Source organism: Pseudorca crassidens, chromosome 5, assembly GCF_039906515.1.
Source record: "Pseudorca crassidens isolate mPseCra1 chromosome 5, mPseCra1.hap1, whole genome shotgun sequence".
In the NCBI taxonomy this organism is placed as follows: domain Eukaryota; kingdom Metazoa; phylum Chordata; class Mammalia; order Artiodactyla; family Delphinidae; genus Pseudorca; species Pseudorca crassidens.
Window position 1 is genome coordinate 27,521,042 of NC_090300.1, and position 16,399 is coordinate 27,537,440.

General features: G+C 39.6%; 1 long non-coding RNA gene across 1 annotated transcript; it reads left to right on the forward strand.

Moving 5' to 3' along the window:
- Nucleotides 1-12,909: 12,909 nt before the first annotated feature.
- LOC137224383 (uncharacterized) lies at nucleotides 12,910-13,594 on the forward strand. The gene is made up of 3 exons (XR_010943322.1): nucleotides 12,910-12,985; nucleotides 13,133-13,200; nucleotides 13,302-13,594. It is a non-coding gene; the product is annotated as an uncharacterized lncRNA (long non-coding RNA).
- The last annotated feature ends 2,805 nt before the right edge of the window (nucleotides 13,595-16,399 follow it).

Consider the following 16,399-nt stretch of genomic DNA (forward strand, 5'->3'; position numbering starts at 1 on the left):
GGCTCAGCGGCCATGGCTCACGGGCCCAGCCGCTCCGCAGCATATGGGATCTTCCCGGACCGGGGCACGAACCCGTGTCCCCTGCATCGGCAGGCGGACTCTCAACCACTGCGCCACCAGGGAAGCCCTGTAGAGGTTTTTTGGACTGCTTCTCTGGGTCTTTCCTTGGGTTGAGATAAACTCTACTCTTGGCAAGATTTGGATTTCTTGAGCACCATTCTCATTGCTATGTCCTTTTGCTATTTGGATTGTTTAACCCAGGGATAAATTTGTCAGTCTTGCTTTATCTTGGATCATAACACTACCCTGACCGGTACTTGACAACAGACCAGAAGTTAATTACCATGATCAAAACAGAAGCTATAGAGCCTCCACCTGTTTCTACACTGAGTAAATATTGGTCCTCGCAACAGGAACTGACCCATGTGTGATGAATCGTTTAACAAAGGAGTGGTTTGTATATTGCAGATACACTTGCCTGACTTGAGCCGTCTCGAATAAAGATCTGTCTCAAGAGCTCCGAAGTCTGAACCTCTTCCATAATGAGCCAATGAACCAATCTTTCATTTCATTTTATGCCATTTTAGATTTCCATAGGATTATAAAATAGCAGGTGTTCATTTTGCTTTTTCTCTCCCAAAGAACCATCCCTCCACATACACATACACATGCGCACAAGATGTATAAAGGCCAAAGAAAAGAAATTTTATTTTTGCCTGTAAATAGCTTTGATATATACGTTTTAAGAATTTTATTACAAATTCAACTTTTCCACCATTATATCTTTAAAAGAAATCCCTTGAAATTCAGTTGTCATTGATCCTTGGTTCCTTTCTTAGTGTCAGAAATTTTTAAATTCAGTTTTATATAGAGATTTTCTTCCTGCCTTTCAGTGAAGTACCAAATTTGCAAACCTTTTTAGCAGTCTCACTGAATTCACCCACAGACATTTTGTGAGTGTTTGAACACTTACTTGTTACGCGGATGCCCTCCGAGTGATACCGAAGAGTTCTCCCCACTGGGAGTGTAACGGTCCCTCCCTTGCACATCAAAAAAAACAGTATGTTCAGCCTGTTGTCCCTTCTATTTTTCTATTACGTCACATTTACTTTTCTATCTCGGCTTCTTTAGCGAAAAATGAAATGAGTGGAGAAACTATTATTTCTCATCAACCTCTTTGGAAAAGCAGACATTTAAAACTGCATCACTGACTGGGAGTATTCCTTTACTTCTCCTGTCAGATTTACCATCTTTATACAACAGTTTTCTAAGCACGATATGAAGCCTCGGAGGCTTGTGCTCAGACTGAACATCTGCTCCTGGTTGAAAGAGCCTCTTATTCTCGACATTTCTACCATCACTCCTGGGCAGAGAATAAGTGAGCACAGCCTCCTGCATATCTGTGGGGTTAGGTTAGGTCTTCCTCTGGTCAATAAAGCATAATTCTGACAAAACCCATTTATTCTAAAGTTCACACTGTTTTTCAGCTTCACAATCACCTCCCACCCTTTTTCATGTACTTTAAGAAAAAAAAGTTTATTGTACAAATGTTTGGGAAACACAGATAAGTATAAAAATAAAAACACCAATAGCTCCCAACCAGAAGATGACCACTGTGGTTCACAACCTCAGGTTTATCCTTCCAGAAATAAAATATAAGTGAATAAAATAAAAATTAAAATGTTTATTTTAAAAATTGATATCACACTATACCACAGTTTTGAAAAATGTTTTTTGTTCATTTAATACATTTCTATGTTTGTCTATGAGATTTTAGTGTCCATGTCATATTTCATTGTACAGATGTCCATTAATTCCTTTAAACATTCCTTTGCTTTTGGACATTTAGATTTTCTTAAATAATTTGCTGTTATAGACAGAGAAGAGGTAATGTTGCAGTTTGGAAGTTCCTGTTACATATACCTTTATAACTTTAAAGTATAAAGGATAAAACTAGGCTTTATAACAGTGAAGATGATTTTTGCCAAATTGATTTGTGATTAATGGCATTTTTTGTTCTTCTTGCTTGTATACTCAATATTGCACACATGAATCTTTGGAGAAAGTGGAAGTTAAAAGAGAAGGAAGGAAGAAAGAGAAAAGAGAAGAAAGGGTCATCACTGAGTGCTTCCTCTGTACCACATTCTGCTAAAAGCTTTCAACACTTGAAGTCATTTAACCTTTCCTGTAAGCCCTGACTTGCCACCTTCTGTTGTATAATTATTAGCCCATTTTAAAGGTGATCAATTTGAGGATAGAGAGGTTATGAAGACCACAGATTATACACAGCTTGAGTACTTTAATACCAGAAAGCTGTGTAACCTTGCAACATTTGCTTAAGTTCTCAGAGACTTGATTGTCTCATTTATAAAATGAATGAGATGTTCAGATCTCTTCAAGTTCAAAGAGTTTATGATCCTAGGTTTAATAAAAAGAATGCTGCCATACCTTGGAGGTATCTTCACACTCCAATATGAGGATACTACACAACTTAAGTAAGACTTACCAAAGAGGGACCAAAAACGTGTTCTGTATCATTAGCCAACACCCACCCTGAGGGTTTAACAAGATGATGGTTGAAGAAGACAAAAGCGTCTCATTGAAGAAAGTCGCCGATGTGCTGTGGCAGTGTACCTCACATACCCCCTCCCCTCCAGCCGTGCCCCCTGCTATTGGGGAGGGCAGGGAAAAGAAGTCCTTTCCTTTGACCTTCAGTTACGTGCAAGGAGCTTCCTGGGGATGATGCAGAGGAGCCCTTTGGAAATTAAGATCTACAGTAAAATGGTGTCTCATTTTTGACAAGGTCCTAGCTGAAACATTTTGCAGCAATGATGAAAACGCAGGATTTGGGAAATGCCTGCAGTACCGCTGATGGCAGATCAAACGTGTGTGTGTGTTTCCCAAAGTCCCAATGTGAAGCCTACTTGTAGAGTCAGGCCACTCGAGGTGGCTGTTCTCTTGCTCTCTGTACATCCCCTGAGAGACCAGTGCCTGCTTCACCTACACCCTACACACAAGACTGACCTTCTGACATACTTGCTCCAGGCCCCAGCAGGTGATTTTTCTTATCAAAGGGGTGGTGAGGGGTGTACCCCTCTGCTTCTTCCTCTGGTAACTGATGAGCCCACCTGATATCAATTCCCCCTATAACTGGTAACCTCCTCCTCCCCCAAGGGATCAAAGACGGCCACCATGTCCTGCCCACTGTCTGTCCCACAATGGGGTGTCGCTCCAGGACCTTGCTTCAGATGTGTTAAGATCCTCTTATGCACTAAACCATTAATGTCTCTTTCGCTGACTCCGGGCTCTTTCTTCAGTCTTGAAGCTGGGCAAGTACAGAGCTTGCGGGCCTGCGGGGTGCAGCCCAGCACTACTATAGAGCAGTCTACCTGGGCATTGCCAGGGTAAGGCTATGTCAGCAGAAAGAGGCCAGAGTGGGGGTGGGAGTGGGAGGACATTATAAGCAACCATTTGCAGGGGTGGCTCTTACCACATCAAGGGATTCATCTGGGTACTCAGGCAAGACGATCACAGATGTCCGCACGAGATAAAATTTCAGCTTTAAATACCTGCCAAGGCCACGAGAAACCAAGGTCAGATTTCCTTATTCAACCTTGCCCCTTACCTCTCCTCCCTACCTGCTTTCATTCTCGGAGGGTCAGGGCAGCCTACAGAGTGGGGGAGGGGTAGACACTTAAGAACATAGAGAAGAAGCTGACCACGTGCTCACCACCCGGTAGGCTTCTGCAGCCACAGCCAAGCCAATCTGGAAAAACAGAAAGAGGTTTGGAGTTTGGATCTCGTATTGGACTGAACATGTTAATTACCGAAATGAAGTGATCTTAATACGCAAAAACGACTGGAAGATAGTCCATTATCTGAGAGTGACAAGATAAGTCAACGAATCTACTCAACTTTTTATCCAAAGAGTTGGGGGGAAAACTGGTGCCCTGAGCTGGATAAAAGAGGCAGATGGAGGGTAAAAAAAGTTGCTTTCCTGTGGTACCCTAGGGAGTCCCACCTCTTTCCACAAATAGGTTGATTTAGAAGGTATCAAAGGGTGCAAAGCCCTCCTCAGCTTGAGCATAAATATACCTACTGCTAGTTTCAAACAGGTCTGGACACGCCTGGGGAACTGGTGGAGCAGGCCTGCTGGCATCTCTTTATTAGGACACTCTCGGGAAGACAAAATATCTTGAAATGGAAAAATAGGCTTGACTCAGTGACAAAGCTCTATGCCTCAGGGTGAAGAGGTGATTCTGATATGGCATTTGTCAAAGGGATTCTTCTGCTGCCCTCTCTAGACTCCTGTAGTATATAAGAAGAGAATGAAAGAGAAGGCTGTATAAAAATGAAAGATGTGTCTCCAAAGATTCCTTTCCTTCCTGTCCTCGCCATGGTTCACTGTGACTGGAGTATATACTTCTTGGCCACGTGACTTGTTTGGGCCAATAGGATATGGATGAAAGTTACAGTGTTTTCTGAGGCCTTATAAGGCATCATTTATTTCCATTCAGTACTCGAGCTTCTGCCGTTTCCATAAGAACCTATGTCTGAACGCAACCTGCAGCCTAAGCCCAGGCAATGCTACTCGAGCCCAGCAGAGCCATAGCCATCCCATGAATCCAAAAGTAAAAATTCAACGCTGATTTTTGTAAGCCACACATATTTTCGTGTTATTTGTTGGGCAGCACTGTCACAGTGAGAAACAAAACCGACTGATACGAGCAATTTCTGTTAAAATGTGGTTGGACACGGGGCATATAAAACACTGCAGTTCGAAGGATGTATTCACCCCTTATTTTGCTACTGAACACTCAGAGTTGTAGCACCTTTAGTGATTCAGGGCAACAGAAGTGACAGGAGGACCTGGGAGAGACCACAGTGTCTGTTGCCTGGAAACGGGTGGCAACGGCCATGCTCGCACAGGTACTGAGTGGCGATAGTAGTCGGAATTTCCGTATGGAGGTGCTTAATAGGCCCACAGGAGGTGGGAGAGGGGAGGACAACTTCACAGATCCACACTGTGGCTGACCGTACTTGTGTAGGACCAGGTGTGATCATATCCTGTGATCTCCCCAAAAGACATGTGGTCCTGTAATACCAGTCAGAGCCAGAAACAAAGAAATCCAGGTTCCATCATTGCAATGGACTTTCATTGAAAAAATCAAATCCTCGAACAAAGGCAAAAACATGTCCCAAAGAGTGGTGGGAAAACTGGTACTTTTGATGATAGGATAGAGATTCAAAATTTCAACAAGGTGAAAACATGAGATGAAATCAACAAAATGAAGTGTATGAGGATAAATGTAAAACTTTGCATCGTGATTCAGGAAATCTGATGTCCAGATTCAGACAAAGGGACGGAGATTAAGAGGAAATGATCAGGACATGTTATATGATAAGCCCATTTGATTTACAGTAAAGCTAATGCAATCTTATATTGCATTAATAAAAGTATAATGTCCAGATGAAAGATGGGATAGTTTCTCTGGACTCGGCACTGAATATAGTGTATGGGCTCAGTTACATTAAATTCTGTCAGCATTTATCCATCTGCTTTGTGGGTATCATTCAACTGGATATGGCATTTTGGGAGTGTACAGTGATGCAAAGGAATGGCTCCAAAGCACTAGAGTGAGGAACATGAGGGTTCTGGAAGCTGCAACATAAAAGACATTCCTGAAGAAAAAAGAGGTGTTTAACCTGAAAAGAGATGACTTCAGGGAGTTAATGAGAGTTATTTTCAAATGTCTGAAATGCTATTCTTCGAAAGAATGAATAAGCTTATTTTATGAGACTCCATAGAACAAAGCCAAGGCCAGTGAGTGGATGGTACAGAGTCACATTTTGATGCGATGTAAAGGGAACATTTATAATTAGGACTATTGAAAAAATAAAACTGGCTCTCTTGCAAAGGAACGAAGCTTACATTCCTAGAGGTATATGAGCAGAGGTGTAAAGTGACCATGTGGCAAAGGGATTTCAGTTTGGGGTTCTATTTCTCTCTCTCTCCAAAATGCTATCAATCTGTGAAGGCTTCTGATAATTTACCACTTACTCAGCAGTAAAACAATCTTCATAGGATCCCTCTGCTTTATCATCCAGAGGGGCATATGTGAGAAGCAATCCATATAAGAATTTCCCCACATTTACAAGAGCTTACTTGCCCACATGATATTTTCTTACACGCCTTTTGGAAAAGTGAGCTCAGAGACGGCTGAGGTCATGTTTGAGTACATGTGTATATGAGCTTTGCCCTTGCTCACACATTTGTGATACTGTGTAGATGGTTGGGTCTGTCGATAAATAGAGACAGATGGAAAGAGAGGAGCAACAAAAGAGAGAGCAACAGAGAAAGAAAGGAGAGAGACAGACAGACAGACAGACAGAGAATGTAGCCAAGAGGGTAGAAATTGCTGTTTAAAACTGCACATAACTAGAGTCCCCATCCTCTAGGAGAATGAGATCATTTTCTCCCTTTGGGACACTGTGTGTTCAGAAAAACTCCTTCCTACATATAAAAAGTGAAGCACTCCGGCACAGTCCATCAGCCAGATAAGTTAAACAAAAGTTACTGAATTGTTTAGCAGAGTTTATGTAAGAAGAAGTTTAAGCTTCAAGGGCAGCTTGAAGCTTAACATCATCATACATGATGAAGGGTCTAAGGAGGAAGAGGGAGAAGAAAATGCCCAACAGAATGACTGGATGCAGTGGTTCTCCCTCGTGGGTGAAGCCAGGGAGATGAGCAGAGAACAGGGATTTCCAAGAGGCAGCTGGGGCATTAATGAACTAATTATTCTTGAGTTACTCGCCAACCACCAGCATAAGTTGGCTGCACATGCAGTCTCGTGAGGATGGACCTTTGAAAGGTGAAACAATCTGGGAGGTGTCCAGTGTGGGTCAATGCTAGGCATGAAGGTAACGGAATGCCCGAGAGTTGAAAGTCTGGCAGACACTAAAAGTAGAGCAAGAGGAGACAATGATAAATTTAAACCTTACAAAGAACCCTGAAATATTAAGATGGAAACAGAATTTCTTACAGGGTTTCCTAGTCTTGTGATGGAAGTTGGAGCAGTTTTACTGAAATCCTGACGGTCAAGGTCATCCCTGGAGACTATCTGCAAATGAGCTGACAAGTCTGGCAGGCTTTCCTAAACTCAATGTATGAATGAATAATAAAGAAACAAAATAATCAGCATCCACTTTGAAACCATTTGTAGGCTTAAATTTACTATTAATGCATTGTTAATAAACAACAAGTAAATGAAGAAAACCCAATAAATGCCATTCATACTTTTGAGGACTTGGCTTGTTAAGAAAATTATTAAAAAATAAATGAAAATTGGTGCAGCCACTAGGGAAAACAGTATAGAGTTTCCCTCCAAAATTAAAAATAGAACTACCATATGATCCAGCAATTCCACTTTTGGGTTTATCTGGAAAAAATGAAAACACTAACTCAAAAAAGATTCATGCACCCCCATGTTACTGCAGCATTATTCACTGTAGCCGAGATATGAAAGTAACACGTGTCCACTGATGGATGAATGGATAAAGAAACTGTTTGTTTCTATACTATACGTGTATAGATACACACACAACGTAATATTATTCAACCATAAAAATGAAGGAAATCGGGCTTCCCTGGTGGCGCAGTGGTTGAGAGTCCGCCTGCCGATGCAGGGGACACGGATTCGTGCCCCGGTCCGGGAAGATCCCACATGCCGCGGAGTGGCTGGGCCCGTGAGCCATGGCCGCTGAGCCTGCGCGTCCGAAGCCTGTGCTCCGCAACGGGAGAGGCCACAACAGTGACAGGCCCGCGTACCGAAAAAAAAAAAAAAAGAAGGAAATCTTGCCATTTGTGACAACATGGATGGACTTGGAGGGGATTATGTTTAGTGAAATAAGTCAGAGAAAGACAAATGCTGTATGCTCTCACTTATATGTGGAATCTAAACAAAAACAAACTCATAGATACAGAGAAGAGATTGATGGTTGCCAGAGGTGGGGTGGGGGAGTGGGAGATGGACAAAATAGGTGAACAGGGTCAAAAGGTACAAACCTCCAGTTGTAAACTAAATGTCATGGGAATGTAATGTACAGCATGGTGACTACAGTTAATAATACTGTATTGTATATTTGAAAGTTGCTAACAGAATAGATCTTAAAAGTTCTTATCATAAGGAAAATAGATTTGTAACTATGTGAGGTGATGAATGTTAACTAGACTTATTGTGGTGATCATGGAGCAATATACACCAATATGGAGTCATTGTGTTGTACCCCAAAACTAATATAATGTTACATGTCAATTATATCTCAATTAAAAAAATTTTAAATAAATAAACACATAATTGGATTCTTTTATGGATAACTATGTTTTTCCCCATTACTGATAGTCTGTACAAATATTCAAAGTTATTTTGATTGTTCCTGATTATTTCCTGGTAATGAACAGTAATATATGAGAAAGTTTTGTATGTATTGTGTCAGGATCCCGTATTAATTTTTATAAAACAAACATAATAGTTTATAAAAGAAGCACTTCTCTTTGTAGACTATGATTTTGCTCTTCAAAGAGCAATAACATCTATTGTTTTATAAGTTATCTTTCTACTCAGTTTATTTTATTAATGGTTGATTCATTTATAGCAACCACCAAAATCCTGAGAGGTTCTCTTGATGTCTTAGAACCAAAAGTATCCTCTGGAATTTCTCACAAGGTCAAAATAAAAATTAAATCATAGGGCTTCCCTGGTGGCGCAGTGGTTGAGAGTCCGCCTGCCGATGCAGGGGACACGGGGTCGTGCCCCGGTCCGGGAAGATCCCACATGCCGCGGAGCGGCTGGGCCCGTGAGCCATGGCCGCTGAGCCTGCGCGTCCGGAGCCTGTGCTCCGCAACGGGAGAGGCCACAACAGTGAGAGGCCCACGTACCGCAAAAAATAAATAAATAAATAAATAAATAAATAAAACTTAAATCATCTACATATAGTCTGGAGAGAAAATTAAGGCCAAACATTTTGACACAAAAGGAAACAGGTAATCACTGATGGCTCGGCTTAATAGATAAAGAAGTGACCTGTGTTAGAGGGCTCCACTAGGGCTTAATCTAGATGGAAAAAAGGGGAAGAGACATAATAGACGAGAGAGGCGTGACTCTAGAAACTGATTCCTTAAAACAGGAACTTAGTCCAATTCCAACTGAATATCCTGTTTTACGTCTTCCTCGGCAATACATCTGAAAATATTTCACAAAACACAACATGCTCTTCCGTAAAGCCCATTTATCATAGGAGGAGCTGAGGACACGAGAGTTTTATTCTTAAGATCATCCAAGGAAGAAGTGGCCTGAGAAGCTGATATTCAATATTCTGCAAATGGGTAAACAGAACTAAAAATGCAACATGGACTTTGGGACACCCCAGTGGTGTTTTCCCTTCCTCCCTCTCTCTCTCCCTCCCTCCCTCTCTCCCTAACTCCCTCCCTCCCTTCCTTCCTTCCTGCCTTCCTGCCTTCCTTTCTCTACAAATATAATGGATATTTCAGAAAGATTCAAACAATAAAGAAGTATATATTGAAAAAAGGAGACTTTCTCCCTCTGCTCACCTCATCTCACCCCCAGATGTAATCACGTAGTATTTAGAGTCTACCTAGAATCCTTCTATATCATCTCAGCTCAGGCCGCTGTAACAAAATACCCCAGATTGGAAGGCTTAAACAACAGATATTTATTTGTCTCAGTTCTGAAGGCTGGGAAGTCTGAGATCAGGGTGCCAGCATGGCTGGTTTCTGGTGAGTACCGTCTTCCTGGCTTGCAGATGGCCAATTTCTCACTGTTTCCTCCACAATAGAGGGTGAGGGGGCAGAGGTTCTGGTCTGTTTTTATAAAGACACTAATGCCATCATGACCACCCTCATGATCTCACCTAAATCTAATTACCTCCCAAAGACCCTTCAAATACCATCACACTGGAGATTGGGGTTTCAAAATATGAATTTTGGAAGGGTTCAAACACTTGGTCCATTGTACATATCTTCTATACATTTACACATTTAAATAAATAAATATTGGTTTTTACAAAGAAGTAGGAATATGCTGTATGTATTCTTCTAAAGTTTTTTTTTTTTAACTTAAAAATAGACCATGGATATCTTTCCATGTCAGTCCTTGTGGATCAATCTCACTTTTTAAAATAGCATATGATATTCCATAGTATGGCATTTCCAAAATTTATTTAACCATTTTTCTATTGATTGACATTTAGGTTGCTCTCAATTATTCTCCATTAAAAATAATATTGTGGTTAGCATATATAGCCGTATGAGTATGTGATAATATTTCTAAAGGACAGATAGAGTCTTAGAAGAAGAATGAGGTAGGGCTGGGTAGTCATAGGACACATGCACTTAGGACATTGAGGGACACTGCCAAATGGTCCTGCAGAGGGCTCTCCCACTCCCATTTTTTCATTCTCACCACCAGCCCTTCTACTCCCATCCTGGTATTGACAATCTTACATTTCAAACATCTATCCTATTATCTGACACATTGTAAATGCTCAAGAACTAGTATCTTTATGATGAAAAAATGACATAGACTAGGTATATATCCAGAAAAGATGAAAACCCTAATTTGAAAAGATACATGCACCCCAATGTTCATAAGTGGCACTATTTACAACAGCCAAGACATGGAAGCAACCTAAGTGTCCATCAGCAGATGAAGGAATAAAGAAGATGTGGCATATATATATACACAATGGAATACTACTGAGCCATAAAAAAGGATGAAATCATGCCATTTGCAGCAATATGGATAGATCTAGAGATTATCATACTAAGTGAAGTAAGCCAGACAAAGAGGACTATATGATATCATATATGTGGAATCTAAAATGATACAAATGAACTAACCTATTTACAAAACAGAAACAGACTCACAGACATAGAAAACAAACTTACGTTACAGAATGGGAAAAGGGTGGCAGAAGGATAAACTAGGAGTTTGGGATTAGCAAATACACACTACTATATATAAAATAGACAAACAGGGCTTCCCTGGTGGCGCAGTGGTTGAGAGTCCGCCTGCCGATGCAGGGGACACGGGTTCGTGCCCCGGTCCGGGAGGATCCCACATGCCGCAGAGCGGCTGGGCCCGTGAGCCATGGCCACTGAGCCTGAGCGTCTGGAGCCTGTGCTCCGCAACGGGAGAGGCCACAACAGTGAGAGGCCCGCGTACCACAAAAAAAAGAAAAAAAAAATAGACAAACAACAAGGACCTACTGTATCGTAGAGGGAACTATATTTAATATCTTGTAATAAGCTATAATGGAAAAGAATCTGAAAAAGGATAGATATAACTGAATCACTTTGTTATATACCTGAAAGTAACAAAACATTGTAAATCAACTATACTTCAATTAAAAAAGACTGACATAGATTTTCAATTTATAATGTGTCATGCTAGTTAATATTTTGCTTTACGATTAACCACAAAGGTCCTGTGTCAAATGACTTTCTATGCATGTGAGTTCTTATTAGAATATTACATGACATCACACTATTAGTAACATGCTGTAAGTCTCAAAATCCCCAGGGAACATTGGTATAATGAGAAAGTCAAGGAGAGTTGGAGGTTACTCATTAGGTCTCCACGCTTCAGAACCAACAGCAGCACAAAAACACGAGTCCCTTCACATATTCCTCACATCTCCACAGCCAGCGGAGGCAATACACCAAATTAATTCTGAGGCGAAAAATGAGTGTCACTGGGTGAATAAAATTGGGAAAAAATATTAGCATGAAGGAACATCTGCTGCCATCACAATGAAGTACTGGCACATAGACCATCTTAAAGTGACAACACTCACAACACTGAAACTAACGTATGGACCGAAAACCCAGTAACTGCCTCTATGTACCTGTGCCCTCTTTAGCTGCTTTCTGACATCCTTAGCCCAGACCTGTGAATCACTGGAATTGTTGCAAAAATTGCCAAAACAACCTCTGAGAAGCAGATGGTTACGAAGCCTTCTGTCCAGATGCCAGAACCCCATATGCTTTCCAATCTGTGTTTCCAGCGTGCACCATTATACTTAAAATTATATTTTTCCTTTTCCTGCCATGTTCACTCTACCATAATTAACAAGTTCCTAATACTTTTCCAGAAAACAAGAAACATCACAGCCTGTTCGCTTCCCTTTTATAAATAGAAACGTGAAAAGCAAGTGTCAGACACCCCCAAACATTCAACCTAAGCTGCAACTCAACTGTTTGGGACTCACATTAGTGGTCTTCGTGGAGTCTTTTTTATAATTTTCTTTTATTTCAACAGAGTCACTGTCTTCCCTGGGCTCTCCAAGTACCTCAGTACTAAGAGGGCTGCTCCCTAATTCTTTTCTAAGTCTATTAGCAAACAAAAAAAGAACAGTTTTTTGTCACGAATTTTTCATTATACAGAACCAGGGAGGAGAATGGTAAGAAGCAAATTCTCTGCTTTAGAACAACATGTGGATTTCTCAAGCTAGCAGCGCTAGCTAATATACCCCACACATCATGACAGCAAAACCTTTGGCACAGTCTCAGAGATTGAGCTTTTAGATACCAAAACAAAGCACTTTGATCAGCACCCAAGTTTACATGTCACAGGGAGAACTGAAATATTTCCCAAATCCAAGTTGACCCTTTGGGGAGCTCAGAGATACCCTTGTTCAGAGGTCAGTCTTTCAAACAATTAGTTTTTCTATTGACTTGTTTATTTGCTCCTGGACCAGAATGCCCACCCCCTCCAGGGTCTGGCACCACTGGGTGTGGAAAATGTCCAAAATTTCACAACAAGTTGTCTATTCTGCAACAGTCAATTTGGCATATTTACATAGTGTTCTAGTGCAGGGCTTTGAAGCTACCAATCATGAATAGCATACTCTCACATTCCTCTTACGTTATTTTCCCAGGAATCTGTGTACCATACCTGTGATGTTGGTAAGGAAATAACTTTAAACATTCAAACTTTCAACAGAAAAGGAACTTAAATTTCTTTCAGTGAATATTTTGGAGTTGTAGAACAGTACGTTGATTTTATTAGTAAATCTGACACAACATTTTTTTTTTTTTGTCTGTTTGGTGTAGGGAGGCATGATGTTTTTGAAAAACTTAGACTACACTGAGATATGTGAATTTAAATCAGCAATTTAAAAGTAAGTATTATGACACTTTAATTACATTTTAATGGTAAAACCTTGGAAGTGATGCTGATTTAAGTCAAAATAACTTTTGAAAGTGTTTTTCTTGCCTGCAGCTATCTGGATACCTGACAGGAGGGAAACAGGAAAAGAGAGAGTAAAAAGAGAATGACGTTCTCACCAAGAAAAAAAGTGAGCTGTGCGTTGGGCTTTTTTTGTTTATTCGAATTAAATTTGATAACTGTGATGGAAAGATCTAGGAGTAAAAGGAAACTTTTGGACGTGTCAGCATGCAAGATACTATGTTTACATTTGTTTTACAAAAAAGTCAACATTAAGGATGAAAAATTGATGACAAAGATTGTAACATAATTTCTGTCTGCATGTATGCCCTCTCTCCTGCTGTCATATGATCTTATGTTTAGGTTCTGCTTGAACTCAAAAGAAAGGAAGGAAGGAAGGAAGGAAGGAAGGAAGCAAGGGAGGGAGGGAGGAAGGAATGAAGGAAGAAACTGAGAAGTTCAGGAAGATTAGATGCAAACACCAAAATCCCAGAACATTTTTTTCTCAGTATTTCTTCTTCCCAAGGAGAGAGAGGAAAACTACTGAAATATAACTGAAAAAAAATGTTTACTTTGAGAAGCTAACAATAATGAGTTAAAGGCAAAGACATTAAAAAGTTGTACTTAAATATACTGACCTTCTATAAAAAAATAACAAAGGGATGAAATAAGGCCAAGTATGTATGATCTAAAACAAATGGAAATGGATAAATATTACGTTTCTGTTGAAGAGTGCTGTTTTATTTACAGTAATTTTTTCCATTAGTTTCGCTTGGGACTTCCTAATAATGTTTGTAATTTTTTTTCCTAAACTTAAAACTCCAACCACACTAAAATTTTTGCATTTTACAAAGCACTTGCCCCATGGCCCTGAGCCTTTGCACTGACTATTTCTTCTGTGCAGGATGTGCACTCCTCACAATTCCTGCCACACAGAAAACTAGCCAACAAGGAAGTTTCTTCTTCAGATGGAAGAAAAGAGAATACAGATACTGACCTAGGCATAAGAGAATTTTTAATATTATAAAGGTGACAATTCAAATGAGTGGGTTAATTATTTTGTCCACAACTAGTATTGGAAGAATTTGCTAATTATTTGGAAAATAAGTAAATCTAGACCCCTGCCTCATGCCTTATTCAAAACTAGGTTCCAGAGGTTTAGCAGTGTGAAAATGAAAAACAAAACTACAGCTATTAGAATATCATTTATGAAAATAATTTTTCTAAAAATCAGTTATAATGTGGAAATTTATGGGAAAAAGCAAATAACTAATAAACATACAGGATGACAACCTCAATAATGATTAGATAAATGTAAATCAAAATATCTAGTCTATACGAATTATCACTTAGAATGTCTTATAAATCTGTGAGGGGGTGAAAAGAGTCATTCTCAAATGTAGGTGAAATTCTAAATCAGTATAAGGATTTTAAAGGGCAATTAGACAATAACTCAAAATTCCAAATGTGCATACATGTCAACCCAGAAAGTTTAGTTTTGAGGAATCAATCTCATAGATATACTCCTACATGTGTACAAACACACACACACACACAGTCATTGCAGTATCATTTGCTATAACAATGAATAGAGATAACAAAAGTCTGTCAACAGGAGATTGGTTAAAACAATTAGAATTCAGCCATACAACAAAAAATCAGACCACTATTAAAATGAATAAAGTATATCTGTATTGACCAAGTTGGACAAATATTCATGATACACTTTTAAGTCAAAAAAGAATGTTTTAGAACCGTATGCGTTGAATCCCTAGACATACAAATTCAAAAATGAATGCAATGTTATGAAGGTACATGTGTTGTAATTATACAACCGCATGCTTCAACCTGCATATGAGTCACCTCCTTTTTGAACCTTTCGCAATCTCCCTGTGAATATGATATCCACCTCTTAAATCCATACTTTAAGAATACACCTACAATTCCACTACCATCACACCTTTGTAGTTACTGATCAAATAAAGATTAAAATGTTTTTCAGTGAAAAAAAAAGATACAAACTCATTTACAAAACAGAAATAGTCTCACAGACATATAAAATAAACTTACAGTTACCAAAGGGCAAGGTGCAGGGGGAGGGATAAATTAGGAGGACGGAATTAACATATATATACTACTATATATAAAATAGATAACCAACAAGGACCTACTGTAGAACACAGGGAACTATACTCAGTATTTTGTAATAACCTATAAGGGAAAAGAAACTGAAAAAGAATATATATATATATATATGTATATATATATATATCTGAATCACTGTGCTGCACGCCAGAAACTAACACAACATTGTAAATCAACTATACTTCAATAAAAAACAAAAATTTAAAAAAAAAAGGGACAACCAAAAAAAATGTTTTTCAGTGGACATAGGGTGCTGAACTTTCAGAAATATATGCTAACTTGCCACACCCCAAATGCAAAAACCACGCTGGAACTAAAGAAAAAAATCAGAGGCAATTTTCCAACAAATACTTGGAGCCTCAATTGTTTGCTGAGTCTGTCTCCAGACAATACAAGACGCAGAGTTAATACACAAAGGCACGTCCACAGTAGTGACACCCTCCACCAAGATCAGACAGACTCCTGGAGGAGACTGGGGGAATCTTCTCTGCTAGGAAGGCTGCCCCTTGTAAAGGTCTCTCATTTTTAAATTTCTAATCAAGTGGGGGCAGGTGGGAGCCAAAGAAGGAGAGAGTGGGAGCCCTTGCTCACATTCCAGCAGCCCACAGCAGGGAAGAGTGGGCAGCTCAAAGAGATGTATCACAGTTATTCACCTAACATCTGCTCCCGTCAACCCATTTGCCAGACAGGGTTTTATAGACAATAAGATTGGATTGAGGAGGGCTGATTAGAAAGTGCATAGTTTAAAGGAAAGACACCCAAACGTAGATGAGTTGAACCAAAGTAATTATTGACATTTAACTAATTTTAAGTAGCATCAATCTCAGATATTAGAACATCTCAATGCTGAAACATTTTCTAAAAGGACAGAACTATTCAAGATATCTGATATCTTTAAGACCTCTTATGAATTTTTCTTTCCAATTCTCTCTGCAAAAGCCGATGACGGGTCATTAAGGTCACCCTGAGAAAAAACTGTGGTATCTCCTTAGAGATTTTCCTTCAAC